This window comes from Megascapheus bottae, chromosome 18 (assembly GCF_031878675.1).
Source record: "Megascapheus bottae isolate mThoBot1 chromosome 18, mThoBot2.hap1, whole genome shotgun sequence".
Taxonomy (NCBI): domain Eukaryota; kingdom Metazoa; phylum Chordata; class Mammalia; order Rodentia; family Geomyidae; genus Megascapheus; species Megascapheus bottae.
In genome coordinates, this window is record NC_143526.1 from 15,484,127 (window position 1) to 15,508,945 (window position 24,819).

Genomic DNA, 24,819 nt, shown 5'->3' on the forward strand with positions numbered 1-24,819 from the left:
TATACTGTATACACATTTGTTTATTTGAAATAGGGAAGGGAAGGGGGAAAATAAGATGACTGGGAGCGGGTGGTGGGAGAAAAAGGTAGATAAAAACATGAGAAGGGATATCATGTTTTGAGAAATAATGTACCTACCATCTGACGAATGTAACTGTAACGCCTCTCTACATTATCCCGACAAAAAAAATACAATAAAAAATAAAAGTAAAAAGCCAGAAGTGGTGCCGTGGCTCAAGTGGTAGAGCTCCAATGACAATGCTCAGGCCCTGAGTTCAAGGCCTTGGATTGGCAGAAGAACAAGAAGGAGGAAGAGGGGGAGGAGGAAGAGGAAGAGAGGAAGCAGCAGGAGCAGCAGCAACTGTGATTCAATCACTCTGGAAAGCAGATTGAAGCTACTCAAAAAAACACAGAGCTTAGCCAGGTACAGTGGCTCATGCCTGTAATCCTAGCTACTCAGGAGGCTGAGATCTGAGGATCAAGGTTCAAAGCCAGCCCAGGCACAAAGGGACCTGACACTCTTATCTCCAATTAATGCTAGAAAACGTGAAATGGGGCTTGGCTCAAAGGTAAGGCAGTAGCCTTGAGCTGAAGAGCTCAGGAACAACGCCCAGGCCAAGCCGCATGACCCACAAAACACACACACACACACAGAGTTTCCCGATGATGTAGAAATTCCACTCCTGGGCATTTATCCAAATGACCATAAACCAGGCCACACTAAAGCCACTAGCACACAAACATGTTCGCTGTATCACTGTTTACCACAGATAAAATATGGAATCAACCCAGATGACCCTCATTGGATGAATAAATCAAGAAAATGTCACATACAGGCACACACACACACACACACACACACACACACACACACAATGGAATTCTATGCTTCCATCAAAAAGAATGACATTGCCGCATTCATAAGGAAAAAATTGTACTAAATAAGCCAGACCCAAAGAAACAGGCTACATAGTTTCCCTCATTTACAGTAATTACAATGTGCCTATAAGTCTACAAGTAAACCCAAAAGATAGTAAAAGACAAAAAACTAATATGTGAACTTGATTAATTAAATAGCAGTCTAGACATTCACATATTGAGACCAAAGGAGGATATTCTTAGGAGAGGATCACAATCATATAAAATGATGCTTATTGAAATGAACTCCAAGCAATGAAAACAAGTTGTTGTTGATGGTGGTGGTGGTGGTGTGTGTGTGTGTGTGTGTGTGTGTGTGCTATGCCAGTCCTGGGACTTTCACAAGGATAGAGCTCTACCACTTAAGCCACAGCACCATTTCTGGTTCTTTCTATGTATGTGGTACTGAGGAATCGAACCTGGGTCTTTGTGAATGCTAGGCAAGCACTCTACCAGTAGGCCAAACTCCTGGCCCTGAAAACAAGTTGTTTAGGGTTTTGTTTTTGTTTTTTTATCATACTGTTCCCAGTTATTTTTTCTTCTGTTTTTCCCCCCTTTTGTTACTGTTTTTTTTTTTTTTAATTTCTGTGCCCTTTATCTTGTATGTAAGTTTATCTGCTTTGGAGAGTGGAAGAAGTAGAGAAATGGTGAAACAAAGGATGAACTAATTCTGCAGTGATACTTACTACATACTATGCTGGAAATGAACTGTACAACTTGGGGGTAAGGCGGTCAGAGGGAAAAAACTAGGAGAAAATGAGAAATGTATTCATTACCTGACTTATGTAACTATAACTCCTCTTTATATCACCTTTATAATAAAAAAGGTAAAAAAAATTCTTCCATATATTTTTTATTGTAATTAATAGAAGGGTTACATTATATTCACCAGATAGAAGGTGCATTATTTCACAAACATTGATACCCTTTCTCATGTCTTGGTCCCCATTTCCCCCTCACCCCCACCCCCCATCTTGTTTTCCCCTCTTCCCTATCTGATTTCAAGTAACCAAATTAACCGAATAAGCATACATACACTATATCAGATAACAAGGTAAAATACTGTAACAATATGAGATAACCAAGGGACAGCAAAAGAGATGAGAGATAACATAGTATATTAAGTACAGCAATCACTCATTATATGGCTTTTGTTTTTATATCTTAGAAGTCCTTTCAGTTAGTGTCATACTGTATGGCCTTATGTATCTAGGTTTGCTCTATTGTAAATCTCTGCCAGGAGAGCTCGATGTTTCTACTGATTATGACAAATGAAGGAAACCATTGAGCCTGTGTTCCTTTGAGTCTGCCTTAGTTCACTTAATATGATTTTTTCTAAGTCTTTCCATTTCCTTACAAATGGAGTGGTGTTGTTCTTTCTGACAGCAGCATAGAATTCCATTGTGTATAAATACCACATCTTGTTGATCCACTCATCAACTGAGGAACATCTGGGTTGGTTCCACATCTTTGCTATGGTGAATAGTGCTGCAATGAACATCTTTGTCCTTGTTTCTGGATGATTGGGTAAATGCCAAGTAGTGGAATTGCTGGGTCATAGGGGAGCTCTATGTTTAGTCTTTTGAGGAACTGTCATACTGCTTTCCATAGTGGTTGAACGAGTTTTGCACTCCCACCAACAGTGTAGTAGTGATCCTTCCTGGCCACAAAAAAAAGGTAAAAATTTTTTAAAGAAACAACTGTGTTTCTCAAATTACATTTAAGAGAATCACAACTGCTAAGCAATTGTGTTTTTCAAATTATTGCAGAAGATATAGGTAGATTAGATGCACCTGACTTCTGCCTTGTATTATATTCTAGAAAACAGAAAACAAATGAGGATTCGGGATCTAGGATTCACCTGACTCTGCCTCTGTGTCCTCTGTCCTTCTCCACAAAATGAGAGCACTTTACCTTCGAGATGAGGGAAACTTAAACAAAGCAGTAGTTGTGAAAAATTCTGAACACTCTGGGAAATGAAGAATATTCATTAAACAATGTTTACAAGCCCAAGACATGGAGCAGGAGCCTGATGAAAAGCATTCACTGGGGGAAGATTTTTAGTGTATGTACTATCAGAACATAGGGCTCTCCATGACACAGGCATTTGGAGCATACTAGACAGTTTCTACCACATTCCCCCAATATTCTGTATATAGTACTCTTAAATAATTTTAAAACAAGCAAACAAACACGAAAACCTACCTGAAAATAAACCTGAAACTCTACCTACTCAAGAGGTTAAGCTCTGAGGATTCAGATTCAAAGACAGTCCAGAAGACTTTTATCTTCCACTAACTAGTAAAAATAAATAAATCATAAGTAGAGCTATATCTCAAGTGGTAGAACTCATGCCTTGAGCAAAAATGCCAAGCAAGAGGGCAAGATCCTGATTTCAAGTAACAGTACCAGCATCAAAAAAATAATAATAAACAAAATAAACAAACAACAACAAATATAACCCACACCTGCTCTAAGAAAAATGCCAGCAAAGGAAAGTAGGAGTGTCTTTTCATTGAAACAGTCCCTAAATAGCTGAGATTCACATAAGTGACAGTGTGGCTGTCTCTTGAGCTGTGTCTCAAGTGGTAGAGTGGTAGCCTAGAGCAAAAGAAGCTCAAGGATAATATGCAGGCCCTGAGTCTATGTCCCAGAACAGACACCAAAAAAAAAAAAAAGATAGCATGGGTCCTTCAGCAGCAGGGCTCCAGTCCACATATGTGTACACACACACACACACACACACACACACACACACACACACAGAGAGAGAGAAAATCAGAAAATGATGCTATCATTTACTCAATGGAAAAAGCTTAGTGTTTGTGTGTTTTCTCTGGGCTTTTGGAAACAACATACTGAAAGTTCAAACCACATGAGTTATAAAGGACTTAAGGCAAAAAAGCTCCAAATAAGAAAACATTTTCTTGCTCATAAAGTTCAAACATAAGAGAAAGTTTTAAGAAAATGATACATATAAAGTGTTTGTTTCTTTTCCTTTCCTTTTCTGGGGGTCTGGTGGGAGAAAGCATGGTTAGTACCAATGCTTGTGGGTAGAGTTGGGAGTTGGTTAAATGTTAGCTCTATTCTCCTGTCCTATTTTGATCTTTTGGGGCCTGGCAAGGAATTACTGAGAGGGCTAACAAGAAGTTGGCCAGTGAATGGGAGCACGAGACCTTGGGCTAGGATCCAACGGTCTAGCAGCGGCTCACCCTGAGTTAACCAGCCACAGAAGCAACCCAGGATCGTGCACAATCCTAACAGCAGCAGATGTCACAGAGGCAGGCAGGATGTCTGCCTTCAGCACTGAAGATAAATCCATCATGCTGAGGATGAGCAATCCTGTGCCCTTGTTCTTGGCTCTTTCCTGTTTTGCTACTCAGCAGAACCTTCATATTTCAGATTTCGGGTAGGCTGGGAGAAATGAGGTTTGAAACATAAAACAGTCAATTTTCCAATTTCTTGGCTACAGCATCGGGTGGAGAACATAGCTTCTTGTAGGGGATGCTACTTCGGTTTCAGTTTGAATTGCCTGGCAGCTGTAACTGGGTCAGGATATCCTACAACCCACCCCTATAAACCACCACCACCCAGTTTCTTGGGGGCAGTTAGTAATTAGTTTACATTTCTTTTAATGAACTGTACTCCAAAAACTAAAATTGCTTTATCATGCTATAATTTTTATCACACACTGGCAAAGATTCAGTAAGATGTAGACTCTCAGGTAGGGAAGGGTCACTTACCTGTAAACTCTTATCTATTAAAGATGAATGAAGCCTGCGACTCTAATCCTACTCAGGAGGCTGAGATCTGAGGATCACAGTTAAAAGCCAGCCCAGGCATCCATGTAAGATCTTATCTTCAATTAACCACCAGAAAACTGGAAGTGGTGCTGTGGCCCAAGTGGTACAGTGCTAGCCTTGAGCTGAAGAGCTCAGCAACAGGACTCAGGCCCAGAATTCAAGCTACATGACTGATAAAATAAATCAATTAATTAATTTAAAATAGGTGAGTGAGGGGTTGACAGCATGGTCTAGTGGTAGAGTGCTCACCTAGCATGGATGAAGCCCTGGGTTCAATTCCTCGGTACCACATACACAGAAAAAGCCTGAAGTGGCCTTGTGGCTCAAGTGGCAGAGCACTAACATTAATAAAAAAGTGTCCAAGGACAGTGCCCAGGCCCTGAGTTCAAGCCCCTAGACTGGCCCAAAAAAAAAAGGGGGTGAATGATTCAAAGACCACAGAGGCCAGCTTCTGACCCAGCATCAAAGCCCCAAACATGTCTGTTACATGTTGCCTAAGCAATTACAAATCTGAAATTCATGCCTGGGCAACATAGTAACATTTAGAGCACTGTGTGGTTCACCATAGCACTGTTCCTAATAAGAGAAACTAGTGGGTTTAAACCTGCAATCCTAGCTATCTGGAAAGCAGATATCTTGGGGGATCAATGCCAGTCCAGGCAAGAAAACCGGAGGTACCATCTCAACCAAAGGTTTTGCACAGTGATACACACCAGTTATCCCAGCTGGAGCAAGCACCATGGCTAAGCACAATGAAGTGTCCCAGCAATGCTGGGAAGCAGAAGTAGGAAGATCAAAAGCCCAGGCTAGCTCAGATGACTTTATCTCACGAGTTGGAGGAGCATTAGCCAATAAAAAAAGCATGAAGTACTAAGTGTGAATCCCAATGTCTGACCAAAAGGAAAGAGGAGGAGGAGGAGGAGGAGGAGGAGGAGGAGGAGGAGGAGGAGGAGGAGGAGGAGAAGGAGGAGCAGGAGGAGGAAGAAGAGGAGGAGGAGGAGGAAGAAGAGGAGGAAGAAGAGGAGGAGGAGGAGGAGGAGAGACTTTACCTAAATCAGTGTAAAAATGCTATAGTTCAAGTGGTAGAGTGCCTACCTAGGGAACATGAGGCCTTCAATTCAATCCCAAATATGTTCACCTTTGAGAAAAAATTATTTTAAGATATGCAAAATGTCCATGATACTATACATGAAAAAATAAGGTTATAAAACAGTACAGTGTGATCCTATTTTGTAAATATAAATAGATATGGAAGGGTATAGAAGCAATATGTAGGTGTATGAAAAAACACTGAAGGATTTTGGCATTTGAGAAAATGAGTGACCTCATTTTCTTCTTCATAAAAACTAAATTAAGTATTACAACTGATTTAAAGATAATAGTCAGGATAAAATGCCTCCACCATGCACACATCAGAAACCAAGCCTTTCCCTATTATGACCAGGCAGTCACTTCTACAATCCCTCCAAAATACAACTCACTACATAATGGTCATACTCAATGAGCATTCTGTTCATCACTGAGCTTATCATAGGATGACAGGATAAATTTTACCAGCTGGGAGGCACATTTGGAAGTATATAGCAACTAGCCTTCAAGTGGTCTCCAGTGATTTTCCTGGTGACCAATCAACCTCAATTGGTTGACATGAATAAGGCTGACCTATATACCAAAAGAGATATGGCAGAAAAATGTCCACAGGCCAAGAAACTGAGGTCACCTGCCAAAAGCTTCTTGATGATAACTTCCTGAGAATCCTGGATAGAACTATCAGGCAAAATGGTGAAAGTTCTTGACCCACATTAACAGGGTTAAAAATGTTGACTATGGGGGTTGGGAGTTTGGCCTAGTAGTAGAGTGCTTGCCTAGTGTACACGAAGACCCAGGTTTGATACATAGAAAAGCTGGAAATGACATTGTGGCTCAAGTGGCAGAGCATTAGCTTTGAGGAAAACCCAAGGACGATGCATAAGCCCTGAGTTCAGTCCCCAGGACTTGCAAAAAAAAAAAAAAAAGTTGACTATTGAGACCAAAGGAAGATTTTTCCTTAGGAGAGAATCACAAGGGCTCAATAGCTATGTGCATATGACCATACAAAATGATGCTTTATCAAAATGAATTCCAAAAAATGGAAATGAGGTTTTTCATTGTACTATTTGTGGGGGGGTTTTTTGTTTTTTCTTTTTTCACTGCTTTTGATTTCTATATCTTCTGTCTTTTGGGTTTTTTTTTTTTTGCCAGTCCTGGGGCTTGAGCACTGTCCTTGGGCTCTACCACTTGAGCCACAGCACCACTTCAAGATTTTCTATGTATGTGGTACCAAGGAATCAAACCAGGGTCTTCGTGCATGCAAGGCATGCACTCTACCACTAGGCCAAACTCCCAGCCCCTATATCTTCTGTCTTATATATAAGTTTATCTGATCTGGGGAGGAGAAGGCAAAGTATACAAATGGTGGGAGAGCTTGGCATAGTGGCTACTCAGAAGACTGAGACCTGAGGATCGATTCAAAACCAGACCGGGTATGAGAGTCCATGAGACTCTTATCTCCAATTAACCACCAGAAAACCAGAAGTGGTGTTGTGCTCAGGGGGTAGAGTGGTAGCCTTGAGCTAAAGGGCTCAAGGACAACACCCAGGCCCAGAGTTCAAGCTCCATGACCAACAAAAGAAGAAAGAGAAGGAGAAATAATGGTGGGATAAAAGGTGAATTAATGCAGCCACTGATACCCATGTTGAAAACGAACTATACGACTTGTAGGAGAGAGGAGTCTAGAGGAAAAAAACTGGGGGAAAATGAGGGAACAGGTGACACTGTTCAAAAAGATATGTACTGGTGGGGCCGGGAGTTTGGCCTAGTGGTTAAAGTGCTTGCCTAGCATGCATGAAGACCCGGGTTCGATTCCTCGGTACCACATACATAGAAAAAAGCCGGAAGTGGTGCTGAGGCTCAAGTGGTAGAGCTCTAGCCTTGAGAAAGTCCAAGGACAGTGCTCAAGCCCTGAGCTCAAGCCCAGGACTGGCAAAAAAAAAAAAAAAAAAAAAAAAAAAAAAAAAAAAAAAAGATATGTACTGGTTACATAACTTAAATAATTGTAGCCCCTCTGTATATCAACTTTAAAATAAAAAAAAATTTAAGTTGACTGTGGTGTGGAGCATTTAGGTTTGGAAGTAATCTGCTAGGTATCAACACAGGTGATCTGACTTAAAGACCCATGTGCCCCCACAGAACACACTTCTCAGGAGCTGAAGGTCAGGGGCTTCAGCAACATGTCTACAGTCAGAGGTCTTTGACAGGCACTCAGGCGGCCCTGCCCATAGTACCCTAGGGAGCACAGGCAGGCAGATTTCAGTTACCAGAGTCAAGGGCTCCTCTGAGACCCCTACAGGGCTTCAAGAGCAAGTGGTAAACACTAATGGTGGTAACAGAGGAGGGTTATCATCTTCTTCAGAGAAGACAGTATCAACCTTGTCAACAGAACCACTCACTCAATTTGGGGTGAAAGGATCACATGTAGCCTCAAAGTGCAGGCAAACCCACAGAATGAACAACCTTCTACAAAGGAACACTTGAAATTGTGCCTGCTGACCAGAAATCCCTTTTATGTACTTTTAAGTTCATTTGGGCTTTGGGGGATTTGTTCTTAAAGTCCTCTCCAAGTAAAATTATTTTTAACTTTCAATATAATGACCATATTTTCAGTGACCCAAGTGAACCACACTCCCTATGGAACTGCTACAAGCTGTATGTAATTTAAATAGCATTTTTCCATTCCTCATTCTTCCCTTTCTTTTTTTTTTTTAAACATAAACTTTGGTAATGATCTTGGTTGTCAGTTACTTTAAACACTGCAAGCAACTGGAAATCAAGGCAGCCAGGCTTCCAAGTCAATAAAATTATTATTGGTTGGTCTTTCAATTGCAACAACAGTTCCTGTGTATACTTACATCAGCATATCAAGTAGGTAAAAAAAAAATTATCAGTTTCTCTGATATATATCTACATAGTAATGTAGAGATTGTATAATGCAATTACTAGGAAAAATATGAACCTGAGAAATACAATGTGGTAGTTAGGCATTTTCTCTTTTTTATTGCCCATATTTTTGAAAAGGTGACTTTGAAATGACTTGTATTAGAACAAGCCAAACACAAATAATTTTTTTAAATTGTGAATTCTAAATGGAAAACTATCTTAATATAGGGTTTTATTTCACTTGGGATACAAGCATTTTTAAATGAAGTAAAACTAATCAGATAATACTGTCATTGTTTAGTGAGATGCTTGGCTGTAAAATACTCTAGTCCAACCGAGCCACCAAATTACCCCAGCAGTTAGTAGCAGAAAGACTTCAATGTTTGTTTCCCTTGCAGAATTAGAAATACTATATTCTGTTAAGAGTCAAGTTTTAGAATCATTTTAGATAAGAACCGCCTTTGAAGAATTAAAGCTTGGGGCTGGAAATGTGGCTTAGTGGTAGAGTGCTTGCCTAGCATGCATGAAGCTCTAGGCTTGATTCCTCAATACCATATAGACAGAAAAAGGCATAAGTGGTGCTGTGGATCAAGTGGTAGAGGGCTAGCCTTCAGCAAAAGAACTTCAGGGACAGTGCCCAAACCCTGAGTTCAAGCCGCAAGACTGGCAAAAAAAAAAAAAAAGTTATTTGAAAATGATGTGTGATAATACTCCAAAGAAACTTTTAGTCAAACACAATTCTAAAACGATCAAGAATCATAAATGTCAAAAAAAATGCCATCACTCTAGTCTCTTCTGATTGTTATATAAGAGCAGGAATCTGGTAATAACTACATCCCTCCCATCCATTCCCTCAATGAAAGGTAAAAATCAGAGGAGTGCTGGGCGCAGTGGCTCATGCCTATAATCCTAGCTACTCAGGAGGCAGAGATCTGAGGATCAAGGTTCAAAGCCAGTCCTGGCACAAAAGGACCTGATACTCTTATCTCCAATTAACCTTTAGAAAATGAGAAGTGGGGCTTGGCTCAAGAGTAGGGTGGGTAGCCTTGAGCTGAAGAGCTCAGGGACAGTGCCTAGGCCGAGTTCACGCCCCATAGCCCACAAAAAAAAAAAAAAATCAGAGGAGTTATAAAAGATGATTCATAGAAATAGTCTGCTATGTACTTTGATTTGCTGTATTTCCCACACCAGAAAAGCTTAAACATTTTGGCGTTAGGTGAATACAAACTAGAAAAAAACTTTTTTGAAATTGATAACTGATCTCAACTGGCTTACGACATCTAAGAAAACCTTGGAATTTTAGCTTAGGACTGAACATCCAGACAAAGCATACAGCCAAGCTATCAGTTAACATGCATAGATAGCAATAAGACCATACAAACCAGATGGCATGCCATCAATAAGATACTCCCTTGGTACAAGTGACATCTGGTCAGTTTACTCCATGAGCAATTCATTAACTTGATAAACAGTGACAGAGTGCTCCTTATTCTCAGAACATGTGATGGAAAGAATGAGGCAAAACCCAGCTAGATAGCTAGATACTTTTTTTTTTGCCAGTCCTGGAGTTGGAACTCAAGGCCTGAACACTGTCCTTGGGCTAAACCTCGAGGCTAGCACTCTACCTCTTGAGCCACAGAACCACTCCCAGTTTTTCTATGTATGTGGTACCAGGGAATCAAATCCAGGTCTTCATGCATGCTAGGCAAGCACTCTATTAGTAGGCCAAACTCTCAGCTGCAAGACCCTTGTAAACCTAGGAAGTCTAGACTAATTGGAATACTGTATACATAAGTGGAAAATGTCACAATGAAGTCTTTATTTCGTAGATCATGGGGCTTGAACTCATCCTGGGCACTGTCCCTGAGCTCTTCAGCTCAAGGATACCACCCTACCCTTGAGCCAAGCCCCACTTCCTGTTTTCTAGAGGTTAATTGGAGGTAAGAGTCTCAGGTACTTTGTGCCCAGGTTGGCTTTGAACACTGATCCTCAGATCTCAGCCTCCTGAGTAGCTAGGATTATAGGTGTGAGCCACCATGCCCAGCTGAAGTCTTCTCTTATATAACTAATGTATACTAATTTAAAAAATTAAGTAGTATAGAAGAATAAAGACCACTTAAAATAATCCCTTCAAACTTGGTGGCTTTTTCTGAACCTAAATTTCTTCAAAATGCTGAGTTGTGGGCTGGGATGTAGCTCAGTGGCAAAGCGCTTGCCTAGCAAGTGCAATGTCCTGAGTTCAATCCCTAGTACCAAAAAAGAAAAGACAAAAAAAATACAGTTAAAAAGGCCGGGAGTTTGGCCTAGTGGCAGAGTGCTTGCCTAGCATGCATGAAGACCCAGGTTTGATTTCTCGGTACTATAAGCTACATGAACGACGGGCAATATATACCTAGGTAAACTAAAATTTAGTATGAGTTCTGGCAACAAAGATTTCCATACATAGAAAAAAGCTGGAAGTGGTTCTGTGGCTCAAGTGGTAGAGATCTAACTTTGAGAAAGCCCGAGGACAGTACTCAGGCCCTGACTTCAAGCCAGGACTGGCAAAAAAGTAAAAATAAATAAAATAAAAAATGCTGAGTTGTCATGTTATTTTGCAAACACTGTAAAATAGTAATTTGAGAAGTGTATTTTGATTCTTTTAAACATTAAGCCCCCTTTTTTCTCAAGGCTACTGCTTTATCACTTGATCCACAGTTCTACTTCCGGCTTTTTGGTGGTTAACTGGAGATAAGAATCTCAAAGACTTTCCTGCCAGGGCTTGTTTCAAATCACAATCCTCAAATCTCAGCCCTTGAATAAGCAGGATTACAGGTGTGAGCCACCAGTGCCCAGCAACAAATCTTTTTTATGTTAGTATTCATAAGCTTTACTATAAATACCCAAGTTCGGAGAGCCTTAACTAGACATTTAAACTCACAGCATCACTTACTTATGGCATAGAACAAGGTCACACTAATAGCTCACCACTTTACAAAGGTACTGACATGGCAAAATCCTTAAATGGCTCATAAGCTCTTTCTCAATAAGTGGGAAATTTTTGTATCTAATTTTGCTTACTTTTAAACAACAGAAACTTGGCTTCTGCCTCCTTAGAAACATCTTTCAAGGTGACTAGATATGTGATTGCTGTTGAAGGTTCTACTGGCTGTAAATGGAAAGACTTCTGCAGGCTGACTCAAGCTTCCCAAGTTCATGACCGCTGCCTTCAAACATCTTCCTCCACAGTCTATGAGGTTCAAAAGACTGCTCTGTTCCACAACTCCTTTTACCAAAAAAAAAGAAAGAAAGAAAGAAAGAAAGAAAGAAAGAAAGAAAGAAAGAAAGAAAGAAAGAAAGAGAAAAAAGTACATCTAATGCCCTACAAGTCATCAGAAATTACACAAATATGGTCATGCCAAAATATTCCTTTTAAAACATCTGTTCTAACAACAACCAATTAAAGTGATGACAGAGTCTATGAAAAGCGAAACAGATGACCATGTTGGTGTTGTTTCTAATGCCTTATGCAATAAATAGCACAGGAATAAGTTATCCAGCTTGTTCTGGCTTCAGCCTCTAGGTTATGAAGTCAATGTTTTAAAAGTAGCATAACTCAGAGTACAACTGGCCAAAAACATTAAGCTGTTCTGCACTGATGGAGACAGAATAAAAGCCTTGAGAAAAAAAATGAAAATGAGATCCTTTGCTGAAGAGCTCTATTTGTCCAATATAGGGATCAATTAAAACCTCTATATGACCCCAGATCCTTTACAACTGTAATGTTTCAAATGTTTTTCAATTGAAATGTTTTCAATTAAATGAGTTGTTAAGGTGGAGAACAAAATTGAAACTGTAATGAGACCAAGGTCTCAGAAAAGTAAATAAATACTAGAGACTGAGAGGGGAACCTTGACTAAGACTGAAAATGTTAAAAGTAGCAGCCTCTCTTGTTCCCCTTCTTTGTTCTACTGGTCAAAAGAAGCCCATATACTTTCAGGTTCAAGGGCCTTTATGCAGTATAGACTGTCTTAAGGAGTGCTGAGGAAGGAATATAAGGCATCTCTCAACTCCCATTTCCATAAGGTGGTCACCACAACTACATGACTAGCACACTGGAGAATCTGCAGAATTAAACTATGTGACAAGCACTAAAATAAATGATGTGCTATAATTTATTATGAATGCTACCAACACTCCAGACTCAGGGTTTTCTATTAATAGGCAATACTGATGATGATGGTGGTGGTGGTGCTGATTTTATGTACAGAAGCCTCAGGTTTCATTACATGGGCTCTTTTGTTCTCCTGGGTTAGTTCAGATCGAGGTTTTCACAAACCCAGGATTTGAACAATAAGATTGCAAGAAGAATTAGCCATACCATGATCCTATTCTCATGTCAGAGACACAAAGCCCCTTTATCCCATAAAGACTTTTTTTAGAACTCTAGTGGAAAACAAGTACTTTTTAACTGCCTGCTCTGTGCACTGTGATGGGTGTTGTCAGGATATTTAAGTTCTGGTTCCTGTCTTAAAGAGTTCATAATTAATTGCAGATGAAGAATGAGCACTTGAAAAGTCAAATGGAAATAACTTAAATTTCACACATAGTAACAAATGGCTCTACACATCAGCAGTACACACAGCCAGCTCTGGCTGGCACTCACATCCTGAAGTGAAGATGCATCCATTCTTAGCATGAGAAGAGCAGAAAGCAAGTACACAAATTTGCAGCCAAGTAAGTGACAAAGTGAAAGTACAGGCCTGGAATAAGAACATGGGCGTATATGAGCTGATTCCACAGAGAAGCAGTGGGAAACAGCACTCAACACACAGCCTGTGTAATCTTCACCCTGAAAGAGGAGCAGCAAAGATTACAGAGGAGCCTATTGTGATTAAAGTAGTCAAGGCATATCAAACAAGCCATGATACACAAGGGAAATAAGACTCACCAGGAGTAATTAGAATAAATCCTATCTGACATAAAAGAGCCTCAAGTTCAGTGATTACACAAAAAGATTAAAAATATGGGTCATATTCACCTGACCTGTGGAGGCACCTAACATATCAGTTAGAGATGAGCAAAGCACAAAAGAAAAAAAAGGGTCCACAGAGCAAGTGCTCTATCAATGCTTACCAGTAAAGTTGTTTTCACTTTGTCAAGATATGAACAAACAGGAGGCCAAGAAGAGGGACAAATCCCAGGAGTCTGAGCCAATGGCTATCTGGAACATTATGGAAAAAGAAACTCAGCAGAGAAAGGGCTAAAAATGATGGGTTTTCAGGCAGAGATATCTAGTCTCCAGTTTAATACAGGTCCAGAGGGACATGTCAGAGATAGGTGCTAGTGTAAGGGAGGTGGTAAGATCCTGAAAAAGAAAGCAGCATAATGATCCTGCTCACAAATGTCTGACTCCTTCCAGAGCTGTGATTTCCACACTATGACCCAGGGCTCTTTGGAGGTGGCCTTGGAGAACCCCTTTCCCTTGCACTCCTGTAAATAAATGGCTCTGAGCTCTCTGACACCTGGAGTCTCCATGTCAAACAGCAACTCAAGTTGTTATACTGGTGTCCAAATATGATTACATCTATAGAAGATCCCCTGTTAATGAAGCTTGAAAACAAATGCTTTGGGGAGTCCCCTTCCCAGACACACAGTGTGAAATTCACCTCACAGAGCAAAGGAAAACAAATACCTGAAAACACAGAGGCCACAGCTGTAGAAATGTTCAATTCAATAGCATTAAAGCTGAAACAATAACCTTCCAATGACCTTGCATTTTAGCTGTAAGAAGCCAAGAAACAGAATCATTTGGAAAAGGCCAACTAAAGGTGTTTGACTTTCCTCATGAAAGAAGAGTAATGAGACTCTAGCCTGGATGAAAGGAGCTCAGCTCACCTCATTCAGAAAATTCCCCATGGCTCCTGATGCATAGCCCAGAGGCAGCCTGGACAGCTCAGTTTCTATCCCCTAACCTCTGGTGACAGTGGCTATCCCAAGCCCTCTGCTAGACTTGTCAATGTGTGGGTCAGCTGACAAAATGGCAGAGGACAAATTGATGCCCATTGACTTATAACTCAGCTCCTCCACCCCTCATTGGTGGGAATAAATGCTAGAGTATGGCTGCCACTCTTCTGGCTCAAACTCTCCCTCCAAAAGCTTCACAGAAATCATAACTTCTTGCTGATTTCTAGAACTGTCAGGAAATGGTCTAGTGTTTACAATCTGTATGGTTGACATACAGGCATCCCATAAAAAGAATTTCAAGAACATTCAAAATTCAAAACAGCTTGCAAAACCATGTCCTATAATCAGGTAGCATTCAGGCCTCATTCCTACATCAATGTCCCAGAATATGTTAAGCTTTAAAACATAATTCAAAAATAGATAATAAAAGCTGGTACTATATACATCTGGTATCTAAAAAATATAAACACATGGACAAACATATGTTGTTCTGTTCAAGAGTATGTCTGTGTTTGAGACACAGACATAACACCTTCAGGAAGTTATGCCAAAAGCAATGCTTCTTGCTTTCTTGTAAAAAGGGAATTAGCACCCTCAGACTAAATTTATTAACTAAACGTATGTGCAGATATTTTAATGAGTTTCCCTGAGTACCATTGAACCTATAAGCATTTCCTGCCTGGGATATACAAACCATTCTCTGCTTCTGTGTACCTGATGAGGTCCTTCTGCAGATCAAGTAATGTGCCAGGTGCTGAAGATGTGTCAGTAAAAAGAGAGCCTGAGGCAGAGTCCCTGAGAGAAAAGAGAGATGCTGGGATTTGAGGGCACCAGACCCCCTGGGGAGATACTGAAGGCCTCTGTGAAATCTGGCAGGAGTTAGGTCCCATAGCTCAGAAGGAAATGACAAGTAATTGGACTTATTAACACAAAAGACAGTTTTCAGTTTAGGTAGAGCTAATATAATCCATATCACAATCGCTAAAGATTACCTGAATGTGGCAGGGCAAAGAAACAATGCTCTGACTGGGTCAACAAGCTAATAAAATGCCTACTATGTGCCGGGCAGGATCTCACCTTCAAGTGCCACATCTGTCACAAATGAACTGGTAAGAAAATAGCAGAGCAGCAACAGTTCCTTTCAGCTTGACCCTATCAGTGAGCTTTCAGCTCCAGAGGGGTGAGTGAGGACCCTGTGACAGCAGCAGTCTCTTCTCCAGGAGGAACTGAGCCATCTTTGATCCCGTCTGCTTCTTGGAACACCTGCTGGTGATGAAAAGCAGGCCCTGATTTGATGGGTAGCAGCTGCTGAGAACAAAACACCCAAGGTAATGGTGACTGCAAAATTGCTGCTTTAATGAAAAGCAACACCATCTGAGGGGCTAGGTATTCTCCCAGGAAACAAAAGGTCTGCTTTTCTTTTTAAAGCAAACTACACAGATCCCTTTGGCATCACCTCAGCCCTCCGTTTCCACATCCACTTAGAATTCTCTCATGCCTGCTAGAAGTTGGGGATCTTATGCAGTCACAAGTGCCTCACACTGACAGTTTGAAGGAATCCATTTGCTGGCTGTTGCTTTAGCCTCCCAGGGCTGCTTAAAGAAACATCAGTGTCTTTCTTCCTTGCCCCTCCCATCATCTGTACTGGGAAATTCAGCACAAATCTGTTTCCTTCAACTCTGCCTTTCATTTATAGGGGCTGAAACTAATGTGCTTTTTGGCTCATGCAACGAAAAAAATCCTTTGATTAAAACATACATAAATTTGAATCAAACAAAACTATTTCCCATGTTCTTTTAAAAGAAACCTAAGCAGACAAAGTGCTATCACTAAAGTACATCTAACTGCTAAAGGACGGCAAAAAGTAGGAAGAAAACTACACCAGGAAAAATGATAAAACCAAAATTACAATTCCATGTCCAGGGAAGAGATAAAACTTTCTCACAGAATTTCAAATAATTACGGTGGCCAGGTTTAACACAATATAGGATGTCCAGTTAAAAGTGAAGTTCAGATATTACAAAGAATATACACTAATAAATTATTCCTTAGCCGGTACGGTGGCTCACACCTGTAATCCTAGCTACTCAGGAGGCTGAGATCTGAGGATCAAGGTTCAAAGCCAGCCCAGGCACAAAAGGACCTGACACGCTTGTCTCCATCTAACCTCTAGAAAATGGCAAATAGGGCTTGGCTCAAGGGTAGGGTGGTAGCCTTGAGCTGAAGAGCTCAGGGGCAACCCCCAGGCTCAGGGGTAGGGCAGTAACCTTGAGCTGAAAAGGTCAGGGACAGCACCCAGGCCAAATTCAAGCCCCACAACCCACAAAGAAAAAAAAAATGCTAACAATGAGGAAAGCTTAATGAAGGACAAATGAGCCTTAAAAAATTCAATGCATAAAAAATATTTTAGCTTAAAAAGTTCAAGGTATAAGGCCTATGGAATCACTTGGTACACGATAAGATAGACTTGTATGCTTCTTGTAGACTGTTGGTAGCCGTCTGTACTAATAATTTGGTGAGGTTTGTGAATGATGTTCTGTGAATATCTAAATCACCATTTGCAAAAAAAAAAAAAAAAACGTTCCCTATTCAAGGCGTAGTCCCTGGCCCATAGCACTACTGGGAGGTGGAAGAATACTTACAAGGTAGGGCTTAGCTACCATACATGAGCAAAACCTCTGGCATGTGCTCAATTATAACACACTGTGCCACCACAGGCCCAAACAACAGAACCAAGCAATGAACTGAAACCACAAGCCCAAATACAATTTCTTGTAAGTTATTTATCTCAGGGATTCTTTTCAGAGTGACAGGAAGCTGACTAACAAACACACAGGTCCCTCCACGGGAATACCAGAGGAGTAACCTACTGTAATACCCAAGTAACAGGAGTGCACAGTGGACACCACTGCCAAGACCCTCTGACCCTGCCCCTCATAGGACTGGCAGCTCTAAACTTAGTAATACTAAATACTACTGGTAAAAGAGGTGGGTCGTGACCCTAGTAGCATACATTCACTTACTCAGAAATTATACAATATACTTATAAACTAAATACTGGACTATAAACAATGCATATGACTCATAGACAGCCCGCCTCCCTCCGAAGGGAGGGCTGGGCTGCTCTGCTCCGTGGACTCAGCTGCTCTGGAGGCTTCACATGCGATCCCTGAGGAACCTCTGAAGACATCATGACCAGGTAGGCAAGAGTTAGAACCACCAGTAACAAGAGGCCTTTCTCTGCAACATCATGGGAGGACATGAAAAAGGGATCCTTAAGAAGGAAGGAGCCAAAACCTTCCAAAACATGAACAACCTGAAGCCAGGAGGTTGTCCCTTAAAAATGATGCACTCCAGGGCAAGCAGAAAAAGAATAAAAAGAAAAAGGAGTACTTAAATGAAGATGTGAATGGATTCATGAATACTTAAGACAGAACTCCCAGATGGTTCACAATGGAGAGAGAATCTCAACAAACAGGAAGTAAGAGAAGAAATTGCAGTTGCTTTAAAGAAAGACAATCAGTGGGAAGAAAGAAGAATAAAAAGACAAGCAGCAAAGAAAAATGCAATGTTATGCTTCCACTGTAGGAAACCTGGCCATGGAGTTGCAGATTGCCCAGCTGCCCTTGAAAATCAAGATATGGGCACTGGACTACATCCCCAGGGATGTAGTGGGTGCAAACTCTGTGGCTCTGTGGAACATTTTAAGAAAGATTGCCCTGAGGGTAAGAATCCAGATCAAATGGTCACGGTTGGTCGCTGGGCAAAGGGGTTAAGTGCAGATTATGAAGAAATTTTGGATGTCCCTAAACCGTAGAAACGTAAAGCAAAAATACCCAAATATTCTAGCCTTGAGAATGCCCAAGGATAGTGCCCAGGACTGGCAAAAAAAAAATACAAACCAAATATGCCTTGCTAAAAGTCCTTCCAGAGATTGCAGAATCATGAGAATGAAATAATACATGCTTAACCTGATATATACAAATAGCACTAAAAGCCTGGCCAAATCAACCACCCTGGCCATAGCCATACAGACTTGAAGGTCCTAGCTACTCAGGAGCCTGAGATCTGAGGATCCTGGTTGAAAGCCAGCCCCAGCAGGAAAGCCCACAAGACTCTTAGCTCCAATTAACCACCAGAAAACAGGAAGTCATGTTGCGGCTCCATGTGGTAGAGTACTAGCATTGAGCAAAAAGAGCTCTGGGACAGCACCCAGACCCTGAGATCAAGCTCTGCAACTAACCAAAAAAACAACAACAACAACAAAAAAAAAAAAAAAACTTGTCACACTAAGAGGTGAAGGTGACTGTGTGGTTATTTCTTTTACAAGTTAAATAGTAACTCACAATAAAGTGGAAAAAGTGAAAAGAACATATACAGATAATGAGCTTTGCTCACAGAAGTAACTCTACTAAAGCTTTGTGAAAAACAATTTGATTCATTAAATTAGATAAACTATACATCCATGTACCAATGGCTCATATGTAAGGCTGAGATCAGAAGGATTTCAGTTCAAAGCCAGTTGGGGCTGAAAAAAAGCCAGACTGAAAGAATGCCTCAAGTAGTAGAGCACCAGTCATAAGAAAGTTTGGTGACAGCATAAGGCCCTGAGTTCAAGTCATGGTTACCAGCACACACACAAAAAAATGTCTTTTGGGACCAGGAGTCTGGCTAGAATGCTTGCCTAGCATACACAAAGACCCAGGTTTGATTCCTCAGTCCCACATACATAGAAAAGCCAGAACTGATGCTGTGGCTCAAGTGACAGAGTGCTAGTCTTGAGGAAAAAGCCCAAGGACACTGCTCAAGCCCTCAGTTCAAGCCTCAGGACTGGCAAAAAAAAAAAAAAAAAGTCTTTCACTCGGTCAAGACTACAGATTAATGTAGTTAGTTATCTATTCTATGGACACTTTATGAACTTTCCTCCAAAACTGAATCCAAATTGTATCATGAAAACTTCAGAGTATCAGGCCTACTGAAATCTTTTCAGAGGAGATACCACTCCTCAAAGAGGATAATGATGCCCTTCTGACCCAAGTAAGGAACCAAAGGGACAGGGAACTGAGAGACTAGACCACCTGCCAGAGCAGGAGATCCTTCCCCAGGCAGTTGGAACCTCACTCACCATACACAATGACAGCAATAAAAACGAATGTGAGATTGGAGCCAGAAAAAGAAAGTTAATTTACCAGTAATTTCACCTCCCTGAGCCACAATTGAGTTATCTGAAGCAGCTGTATCCATTCACCAATATGACAAAGTCAGAATGGACCAGATGGGTTTTTTTTGTATATCTATTTAAATGCAAGTGGAACCAAGGGGGTGGGGGCAAGGATGACTTCTTTTTTTCTTATCTACTTTGAAGTGTCAGAATACATTCTTCTTAGCTGACAGACAACATTCCACACTATGGATGAGACTTATATGTTCAATCTTCCCTCTACTGATTAGTACCTCAGATTTGAGATTGGTACTAGGATGTACAATACAACATCCTTGTATTAATCTCATGTGCACATATGTTAGTACTCCTGGGAAGTGTGTACACATTAAATTACTCAGTTAAGATATATTCGATTCCAATATTGGTCAACACTGCTGACTGTTTTCCAAGAAGGCTTTACCAGCTTCTTTTCCCCATTTCCCTCTCTTATCCCCTCCCCTCATCTTTTTTCCCCTATTTCAAATAAACAAATAAATATATATATAATATAACAGGTAACAAAGTCAGATACTATAACAATATAAGATTAATCAAAGGGCAACACAAGAGAAGAGAAAAGGCATAATACATTAAGAACAACAGTCACTCATAATTAAGCTCTTGTTTCCATGTCCTGGCAGTCCATTAATTTGGCCTCATCCTATGACCTTATGTATCTAGAGTTTGAGCTATTATAATCTTATGCTAGGGGAATCCTAGGTTTGTACGAATTATTACAAATGAGGGAAACCATTGAGCCTAAGTTCCTTTGAGTCTGGCTTACTTTACTTAATATGATTTTTTCTAAGTCTTTCCATTTCCTTACAAATGGAGTGATGTCCTTCTTTCTGATGGCAGCATAGAATTCCATTCTGTATAAATACCACATCTTTGTGATACAATCATCTACTAAGGGACATCTGGGTTGGTTCTATATCTTTGCTATGGTAAATAGTGCTGCAATGAACATCACTGTGCTTTAGTACGTCCTTGTTTCTGGACATTTGGGTAAATGCCAAGTAGTGGAATTGCTGGGTCATAGGGGAGATCTATGTTTAGTCTTTTGAGGAACCAACATACTGCTTTCCATAGTGGTTGAATGAGTTTACACTTCTACCAACAGTGTAGTAGTGATACCTCCTGGCCACATCCCTGCCAGCATCTGTTGTTATTAGATATCTTGATCATGGCCATTCTAACTGGAGTAAGGTGAAATCTCAGCGCTGTTTTGTTTTTTTTTGTTTGTTTGTTTTTTTTTGGCCCCCTTCTCTTTCTGGCCCCGCTCGCTCCGGCCCTGCTCGCTCCGGCCCCGCTCGCTCCGGCCACCACTCGGTTGGGCTCCGCTTGCTTGCTTTCGCTCTCTGTCGCTTGTTGCAGTCTCGTCTCTGCCACTTCCGGCTTGGTTGTGTCTCGTCTCTGCCACTTCCGGCTTGGTTGTGTATGTGGGATACCGAGGAATCGAACCCGGGTCTTTGTGCATGCTAGGCGAGCACTTTAACCGCTAGGCCAAACTCCCGGGCCCTCAGCGCTGTTTTGAAATGCATTTCTTTTACGGCCAGAGATGTGGAGCATTTCTTCATGCATCTATAGGCCATTCTTATTTCTTCTTCAGAGAAGTCTCTCTTTAAGTCTTTGGCCCATCTTTTAATGGGATGGTTGTTTCTTTGAAGATTTGTTTTAGAGAGATTCAATTTTTTTGGCTATAGATATATCATAGATGTGAGGCCTTTGTCTGTTGTATGGTTAGTGAAGATCTTCTCCCAGATTACCAGCTTCTTATACCAAACTGTCAATTACATATCAAAGTACCCATTACCTTGTAGTATCTTCAGTAATCTTGATAAAGATACCAATCTTTCATTTTTCCAATCTGAACAAACAAGACAATGAGATCTTATAATCTACATGTTCTGAATCTTTTTTCCCCCTTGTGCTGGTACTAGGGCTTGAACTCAGGGCCTGGTCTCTGTCCCGTAGCTTTCAAGGATGGCCCTCTACCACTTGCGCCACAGTTCCACTGCCAATTTTTTGTTGATGAACTGAAGATAAAAGTCACACAGACTTTCCTTCTCAGGCTGGCTTTGATCCCAATTCTGAGATCCCAGGCTCCTGGATAGCCAGAATTACAGGCATGAGCCACCTGTGTGCAGTTGAATCTTCATTTAAGATGGCACGTCTTCTCAAATCTTAACATCTAATTGTATTTTCTCAAGGAATTACTTGTTAATGCTTTTTCCAGTGTCCCATGGCTTTTCTACTTTTTTCTGCTTTAGATTTATATTTATTCTTTGCAGAATCTAAATATCAGTACCTTACTTCAAAAACTTCATAAAAGTAAACATAGTATATTTAAACTTACAAGACTCAATGTAAAAGCCAATCTTTGAAAATTTAGTACACAGGTTTAATGCAATTCTTAAAATCTCGGCATATAGAGACCCTAAAAAGGCTTAAACAAACCTATAATGGAGAAGATGGAGGAATTACTAGACTTAATATGAATATAGTATTACAATTACTATATAGTTACCTACTGCACAATAGTTGTACTAATAGTAACACTATTATTAATATATAGCTGATATATGTTACTATGGTTACTATATAGCTTACTACATGGAACAGTAACCAAGATAGTGTGCTAATAGTGGAGGGCTAGACATAGGGATGAATGAAACAATTCAGAGAACTCAGGAACATACTTCACAAATAAGTCCAACTTTTCATAAAAGTTTTAAAATGGAGGCATGAAGGCAGGTTCCTGTAATCCTAGCTACTCAGAGGGCTGGGATCTGCACAATCACAATCCAAAGCCAGTTAAGACAAAACTATCTGTGAGACTCCATCTCCAAAATAACCAGCAGAAGACTGACTGGAAGTGAGGTTCAAGTGGCAGATTACAAGCCATGAGCAAATAATCTGAGCAAGCACAAGGCCTAAGTTCAAACCCTGGCACTACCAAAAAGAAAAAAAAAAAGATTAAAGATTCCTTCATTTTTAGATGCTTCTTCCCTTATTTCTAAGAAAAAAATAGAAATGATGATATATTTATGTACAAGGATGTTTACTGCCACATTGCCTATTTATGTCAGGAAAAAAACTGAAATGAGCTAAGTGCCTGTCAAATAGAGAATAATTCATTCGAGAGACTAAAACATGGTCCCCCTGCCGTGTGTCCCGCCCACACTTCTCTCCAACTGGATCATGGGTGCTTATAGACCTGCCACCCACAAGGACTTCCTACAAATGTGAATTTTCATGATGGCTGGTAATTACCAGCACAGGGTGACTAGTACATTATATTTGTTATATTTTTCTCTCTCCTGTGCATTTGACGTTTTCTGTAACATAAAGTTCTAAAAATGGGTATTTCTGAAAAACTGCCATCATTAAAACATACTTAGCCTTGTCATAAACAGACATTACTATTCTAACTAAAAGAAGCAAGGAAACTAATTCAGGCTGGGACAGCAAATTGGTCTAGGGCATCAATAGTTAGAGTGGGTTGTTAATGGATTAACTCATTAGTCTATTATAATTACTCACATAAATCCCATAGAAATTAAAGCTATTTGTCTCGATTAATTGAAAAGAGTTCACGATCCAGTATGAAAACCAGGGTGCTGAATTGGAAACATTCCCACTGGATTCTCATTTCCTAGACTGTATTAGAGACTTGAAAATTCCATGCCCTTGTTTTATAGTTATTGAAGTTAAAGTGAAATAGAATATTATAACATAGCTAAACATCCTAACAACCAAAAGTGCTCCTCAAAATAACTTGATATTTTAAATTGCATATTAAAATTAAATATAGAAGTATAATCCACAAATATTCATTTTCTAACTCAAGATTACTTTTTACAAAAATAATGTTATCTCTCCAGCATAACACCACTAACATTGAATAATGCTCAAACAGAAGGTTCTTTTAAACACTGTAAGAAACTTCTAGTTTTACATATATAAAATTCAAGCCTCTCTTGTTGTTATTATTTTTGTTTGCCAATCCTAGGGCTTGAACTTGGGGCCTAGGCTCACAGCTAGCACTACCACTTGAGCCATAGTGCCACTGTTTTTTTTCTGTTTATGTGGTACTAAGGAATCAAATCCAGGACTTCATGCATGCTAGGCAAGCACTCTACCACTAAGCCATATTCCCAGCCCCCAAGCCTCTCATTAATTTAACCAGTCTTCCCCGCCCCCCACCCCCAAACCTGTCTAACACAGTTTTAAAAGGTGAGAATGACTCCCAAGGCTCTGGGCTGGAGCTGCCAGCAAAGCTTAGTGGACTCTGGTTACCCCACCCAGTCTTTGGGTAAAGAGGTAACCTACAGACACATCCCCCTCTGAAACTACACAGCACCTCTACAAAGTGCCTAAGACTAAATTTCACAAACATGAACACTTTCTAGAATGACTGACCTTTCAGAAGGAATGCCATTTACCGGCCTGAGCAATGTTAAGGATGGAAAAGATCACACTAAATATTACAAAAGTTCCAAAAGAAGCTGGGAGTTTGGCCTAGTGGTAGAGTGCTTGCCTAGCATGCATGAAGATCTGGGTTCGATTCCTTGGTACCACATACATAGAAAAAAGCCAGAAATGGTGCTGTGGCTGCAGTGATAGACCTCTAGCCTTGAGAAAGTCCAAGGACAGTGCTCAGGCCCTGCATTCAAGCCCCAGGACTGGCATAAAGAAAAAAAAAGTTCAAAAAATATCTTAGGCAGTTCAGCCTGAAAGATTCCTTCTGTAAAAGCCCAGCTCTAGTCATGACATATGACCATGAACTAGTCATTGAAGGTGATAACCAAGCTTTTCCCTCTTGTGGTAAGTATGCATGTCAAGTGCATAGATATGAAACTTAGAAACAGTTCTCATATATTGGCAGGGTGAAAAGGGAGGTTAAGAGAAAGGGGAAGGGGCTGGAAGTTTGGCCTGGTGATAGAGTGCTTGCCTGTCATGTATGAAGACC

At 40.5% G+C, this 24,819-nt stretch overlaps 1 protein-coding gene and 1 pseudogene across 1 annotated transcript in view; one reads left to right on the forward strand and one right to left on the reverse strand.

Moving 5' to 3' along the window:
• The window catches only part of Dtd1 (D-aminoacyl-tRNA deacylase 1), a 165,763-nt gene that overhangs the window by 90,488 nt on the left and 50,456 nt on the right, over positions 1–24,819 (reverse strand). The window lies entirely within an intron of this gene.
• Positions 17,833–18,512, forward strand: LOC150050146 (zinc finger CCHC domain-containing protein 9 pseudogene; annotated as a pseudogene).